Source organism: Somniosus microcephalus, chromosome 12 (assembly GCF_052327205.1).
Source record: "Somniosus microcephalus isolate GS21.2 chromosome 12, FLI_Smic_1.0, whole genome shotgun sequence".
In the NCBI taxonomy this organism is placed as follows: Eukaryota; Metazoa; Chordata; class Chondrichthyes; order Squaliformes; family Somniosidae; genus Somniosus; species Somniosus microcephalus.
The window spans coordinates 88,799,554-88,806,381 of NC_140998.1; the positions used below are offsets into that span (position 1 = coordinate 88,799,554).

Below are 6,828 nucleotides of genomic sequence, written 5' to 3' on the forward strand. Positions count from 1 at the left end.
CCAGGAACTTCTCCCCCTCCCTGATGTGTCGCAGTGTCTGAAGCTCGGTCTCAAGCACCTCAATATGGAGCCAGAGTTCCTTTAGCAGCAAACGCTTGTCGCAGATGTAATCACCATGAGCCTCAATGGGGTCCACCGTCTCCCACATCTCACAACAGTAACACATCACCTGCTCCATTCTATATAATTAATTAAATTTCTTATTATTAGTTATGAAGACCCTGCCCGGATATAGATGATAATATCACACCACTATTCAATAGGACTTATCAACTTAAAGGTATAAAAGAGAAGGAAGAGAACCTACCAACCAGCTGATCACCAGCCTCCTCTTTGAATGCTGTCTGTGGGGCCTGTTTGTTTGACTCGTCTCGCTGCTCCGCTTCCACAGTGCTGTCTAAGCCTGGGAGTGGGGAACAAAACAAAGCAAAAACACCCCCTCACCTCCCACTTGCCCGAACTCTCCCACTTACAAACTCTCACTCCACTCAATGCACCGCACTCAGCGCTGCCGCACTAGTCCCGCCCCTTTTATACCCTGATTCGACTTCCAGTTTAAACTCCCCAGCAGTTTAATTTACACTTAAAAAATTAAACTCACTTAAAATAATTAACTTTTAGCACACTAAAATTCACAAAATACCCTTAAATGACTTTTTCTCCCACTTACCACACTCTCTCTCAACTCAAATGCCACAGCACTATCCTATCAGTTCCCCTTAATATCTTGAAAACTTCGATCAAATCACCCCTTAACCTTCTAATTTCCAGATAATACAACCCTAGTTTGTGTAATCTCTCCTTGTAATTTAATCCTTGGAGTCCAGGAATCACTCTGGTAAATCTACACTGCACTCCCTCTGAACGGTTGGGATTTGAGCCAGTTGAATGTTGCAGTCAAACGACACAGCATGACAACCTAGTTTCGGTTGAAGCTAGTTGAAACCACAAATGGAACAGATGGTTAGAAACTGAACTACAAAAGTGATTAAGCATGTGGAGATATGAGAAGTTGCAATAACAAGGTTAACATTTGCAGAACAATCGGGTTACGAAGTAACAACTGTCATGCAGATGTATGTAGGGTATATTTGATTAACCTTTGCGCCATGTCCAATCACGAGTCACTGAGTCAGATCGGCCGAAGCCACGATGAAGCAAGAATGGGCCCTGCGATCCAGATAACTGGACAAACTTAGATAAAAGACAGAACTGAAAGAAGGGGCTTAGCTAACAATATAAAGTTATAATTAGGTTGTTTTTGAAGGAATATAATTGGGCCGGATTGGCCAAGGAATAAGTAATGTAATAACGGCTATCGGTGTGCTCCAGTCTTGTACTGTATATAAGCTTGTGAATTTTGTTGATCGGGGAGAAGGTGCTCGCACAGACTGCAGGGTCTGAGACGCTTCTCCCAGAGCTCTGTTTTCAATAAACTGCACCTTTTATTTTACCACAGATTAGATGTGAATTTATTTTCACCCAACAAATTGGCGCTGCGAGCAGGGTACTGCGGAGCTGGAAGACCGCCTGCACCAGTGAGCGGGGTGAGTAGTCAGATCTTTGACCGTCCAGAAATTGGATCACTCAGAAGGGCGGTGTGACGGCGACGCAGTATCAAAAGAATCTGGAATCCGTGACGGGTGAGAGAGGCAGTTTAAATAGTGGTTAAGTTGATTGAAACCTGATGTGTTATTTCGGAATGTAAATGTCTCGAGGACCCATACTGAGCCGGAATTAAGAGGGCGACTGGGCCCCACGTGAAGGCCAGAGTTAGTTGGGAATCCGAGACAGACTAAAAGTCTCTGCTGTGTTGCATTGTGGGATCTGTTGTATTGCATTACGTGACGTATTGTATTCATGTATTAACGGCTGCAAGTGAAATAATCACCTCTGACAGCGAGATAGACACAAGTCAGGACCGCCATCACTAGTGGTGGACGATAGGTAGACCTCTGAGAACGAGTTATTAGGGGGGACCGGGACGCGGTAAACTAGCAACAAGAATTAATACATTATGGCGGAAGGCGGAGGCCCAGACTGGGGTTTGCCAGGATCGATGAGTTGGCTCTATGCTGACGACCAAAAGGGTTTGATCAATAAAATGAAGAAAGGTGGGTGGGATCCACTAGAAAAACCAATAACACAACGGGAGTGGTGGGAAAAGCAGAAACAAAAAAAAACTAAGAAAGCAGGAGTATATATATATCGTAGGATTAGGGGGTATAAAAATTAAGGCTTATAAAAGTGAAGTATAAGTTTTAGAGATAACAGGGAAACTCCTCCCCGCCCAATTTTATGTGTGTCCAAATAACAAAGGTACCATATTAGGAATAGACTTGCTAAAATAATTTAATATATTGGTGGACTCCGCGCAAAATAAAATTGTTTGGTCCAAAGGAGATGGGTCCAAGGTCAGTATAGATAAACCATGCACCAATTTGGCTAGGGTAGGGAGTGCAGCATCTTTGAGCAGGGATTGGGAACTAGAACGGAAACCATACGGGTCCATATGCAAAATTATGAAAGGGGTTTGGGCTAAGACTAAACAGGACACCGGACGGGTAAAAACGGAGCCAATCACGGTTCCAGGTCCAGAACACAAGCCCCATAAGCAATACCCTATTAAACCAGTTGCACGGGAAGCGGTACAAGAAATAGTGTGTGATCTGGAAGAAAGGGGCATGATTAGGATTACCGAAAGCACGACCAACTCGCCCGTATGGCCAGTCACCAAACCGGATAAATCATTCCGACTGACTATTGATTATACTGAATTAAACAAGGTAACGCCCAAATTGCACCCAATAGTGGCCAGCCCATCCACAATCTTAAATGCCCTGAACTTGTAGCACAAGATTTTTACAGTTTTGGACATAGCTAATGGATTCTGGTCTTTACCTTTAGACCAGGAATCCCAGAATAAGTTTGCCTTTACGGTCGGGGAAAGACAGTATACATGGACTAGGCTACATCAGGGGGTCCATAACAGCCCGGCGGTATTCCACCGGGTAATGAGTTCACTGTTAGAAACAGTGAACCTCAACCCGTATCGCAGCACTGTGTTGCAATACGTGGATGACCTGGTAATCGCCTCGGAAGATGAGCATGGACATGCAGCTGCTTTAACTGAAGTCCTTATTAGTGGAGATACTTGCGCATGCATATATTATAGATATATAAAGGAGATGGGGCGGTGGAAACACTGGACTCAACTGAAGGTCTACAAGGACTAAAATGCATATTTGTATATTTAACAGGTGATACCTGCAATCAATCTCAATAACCCTTTGGAAAATTGTTAATACGTCTTTAAAATGTATTTGACTATAGTATTGTTTTGTGGAATATGTGTGGCGTTGACCGGAGTGACATGCCACCTGGCATGGGAAAAGCGAGAGTTACATGTTAATACGTTATTGTATATGAGTTATGTGTATGTAAGGGACAAGGGAGAAAGTGCGTGTTGGGTATGTAGCCATATCCCAATCCAACTCCAACGGGGTAATCCCTCTTAGACCAATCCCATTGAACGTAATTCAAATGGCAGAATGGTTAGTTAGTAGAAACAATACGAGCAGTAGTACTAATGGTAACGACACCCAGAGCAGAAAACGGGAGGAACAAAGAGTACAGTTCAGGAGTGCAGGATATCCCTTAAACATGTTTGAAGGATGGTACAAACCCGTGTATAATATAAGCAAAAAGCCACCGTACCTTATCCTCACAAACACAACTGGGGTAGGAAGACCCGTTGGGGCGATATGTTGGATAAGGAATGTAAGCAGAGGGGAAGAGGGGAATCTGGAAGCAGGAAACAGTAGTTGTAAACATAATAATCATAATCATAATCATAATCAACTTTATTGTCATTGTTAGTGCACAAGTGCAGTGCAACGAAATGTAGGCTTGCGGCTCCCGAGAGTGTACATTTAGATTAAGACATTTAAACATTCAACATACATTTGGCTTGTAATACATTAACATAAACATAACCATAATAAAGTGCATTGGCAGATGTGCAGGCTTTAGAGTTTATTTGTGGAGTTCAGTAGGATGACAGCCCTGGGAAAGAAACTGTTCCTAAATCTGGTCATACGGGTGCGAATGCATCTGTAGCGTCTCCCAGATGGCAGGAGGGCGAACAGACTGTGGCTGGGGTGGGTAGGGTCTTTGATGATGGACCGTGACCTCCGCAAACAGCGTTTCTGGTATATGTGCTCTATGGTCGGTAGCCGGGTGCCAGTAATGCGTTGGGCAGTTTTGACTACCCGCTGCAGGGCTTTCCGGTCATAGTAGCTACAGCTGCCATACCATACTGTGATACAGTTTGTCAGGATGCTCTCTATTGTGCAGCGGTAAAAGTTAGAGAGGATCAGGGGTGACAGGTTACATCCCTTCAGCCTCCTTAGGAAATATAGGCGCTGCTGGGCCTTCTTCACCAGAGAGGAGGTATTGAGGGACCAGGAGAGGTCTTCTGTGATGTGGACTCCGAGGAACTTAAAGCTGTCCACCCTTTCCACCACAGCCCCATTGATGTGGATGGGGGTGTGACTTCCGCCTTTAGACTTCCTGAAGTCCACAATTATTTCTTTGGTTTTCTTGATGTTAAGGGCCAGGTTGTTATCGGCACACCACTTCATGAGATGCTGGACCTCCTCCCTGTAGGCTGACTCATCGTTGTTGGTGATCTGGCCGACTACCGTGGTATCATCCGCAAACTTGATGGTGGTGTTGGAACCATGAACAGCCACACAGTTGTGGGTGAAGAGGGAGTAGAGGAGGGGGCTCAGCACACATCCTTGTGGGGCCCCCGTGTTCAGGGTCGGGGGGGGGAGGTGTGGTTACCTAATTTGACAGACTGGGGTCTGTTTGTTAGGAAGTCCAGGGTCCAGTTGCAGAGGGAAGTGTTCAGGCCAAGAGTGTGGAGTTTGGTGGCCAGCTTGTTGGGGACGATAGTGTTGAATGCTGAGCTTTAGTCTATGAACAGCATTCTGATGTAGGTCTCTTTACCATCTAAGTGATTCAGTGCAGAGTGTAGAGCAGTTGTGATTGCATCCTCCGTTGATCCATTAATTGGACAACACTCGAACAAGGTTCACCCTTAGAAGTTTGGTGGTTTAACACAACTGGTTTAACAAACCTCACTAGTGGGGGGAAATGGAATGGCATCACAGGGAGTAACGGCGAGTCTGGCTTTTCCACAGTCGCAACGAATATGAACCTAACTGCCTATACCGGGACCTATTTTATTTGTGGGCATAAGGCATACCCATGGCTTCCACGAAATTGGACTGGGTCCTGCTATTTGGGATATGTGGTGCCATACATCCATCACTTGCCCTCCCTAGCAGATCATCACCATTGTAGCATCGGTATTAGAGAAAGTAGCTAATGACACAGCTGAAGCCCTGTCTGAAATAAGTGCAGAAATGGTGGCTATGAGAACAATAGCTCTCCAGAAAAGGATGGCCCTTGATTATCTCCTAGCTAAAGAAGGTGGCACATGCGCAATGATAGGCACTGAGTGCTGCACCTACATACCAGATAGCTCAGAGAATATAACCAATTTGGCCGAACATATACAAAAGGAGGTAAAGAAATTACACCAAACCTCAGGGGAAGGTTGGTTGGACTGGCTCTTCGGAGGATCATGGGGATCGTATTTGATACATGGATTTATAATTGTTGTTGTAGTGATGACACTACGTTGTGTTATGATAACAATTTTGAAAGTATGTTGTAAATTGGCACTCGCTGGCATTCCAGTAGCATCTGGAGATGCGATAAAACCCCTGCTATCAACGACAGACAAACTACAAGCAACAGGAGAAGACGACGAGGAGAATGAGTCTCACATGTAAAGAGTCACATGATGATCAACGAAGGACGAGCTCAGGACAATTGAGCCCAACCCTCAATACAGGGTGATTACCCGATGGATGGCAAGAAACGGCATTGGAAGTTGGTATCCCGGGGCAAAATCTAAATTTGTACCGGGACCAACAGGAGGGATTGAAGGGTTGGGATTTGAGCCAGTTGAATGTTGCAGTCAAACGACACAGCATGACAACCTAGTTTCGGTTGAAACTAGTTGAAACCACAAATGGAACAGATGGTCAGAAACTGAACTACAAAAGTGATTAAGCATGTGGAGATATGAGAAGTTGCAATAACAAGGTTAACATTTGCAGAACAATCGGGTTACGAAGTAACAACTGTCACGCGGATGTATGTAGGGTATATTTGATTAACCTTTGCGCCATGTCCAATCACGAGTCACTGAGTCAGATCGGCCGAAGCCACGATGAAGCAAGAATGGGTCCTGCGATCCAGATAACTGGACAAACTTAGATAAAAGACAGAACTGAAAGAAGGGGCTTAGCTAACGATGTAAAGTTACAATTAGGTTGTTTTTGAAGGAATATAATTGGGCCGGATTGGCCAAGGAATAAGTAATGTAATAACGGCTATCGGTGTGCTCCAGTCTTGTACTGTATATAAGCTTGTGAATTTTGTTGATCGGGGAGAAGGTGCTCGCACAGACTGCGGGGACTGAGACGCTTCTCCCAGAGCTCTGTTTTCAATAAACTGCACCTTTTACTTTACCACAGATTAGATGTGAATTTATTTTCACCCAACACCCTCCAAGGCCAATATATTCTTCCTAAGGTGTGGTGACCAGAACTGAATACAATACTCCAGGTGTGGTCGAACCAGGGTTTTGTATAGATGTAGCATAACTTCTATCCCCTTGTATTCTAGTCCTCTAGATATAAAGTCCAGCATTCCATTAGCCTTTTCGATCATTTTCTGTATTTTAATGAT

At 44.6% G+C, this 6,828-nt stretch overlaps 1 pseudogene; it reads left to right on the forward strand.

Annotated features, from left to right (window-relative positions):
* The first annotated feature begins 5,218 nt into the window (after positions 1–5,218).
* LOC147109395 (endogenous retrovirus group PABLB member 1 Env polyprotein-like) lies at positions 5,219–6,540 on the forward strand (annotated as a pseudogene).
* The last annotated feature ends 288 nt before the right edge of the window (positions 6,541–6,828 follow it).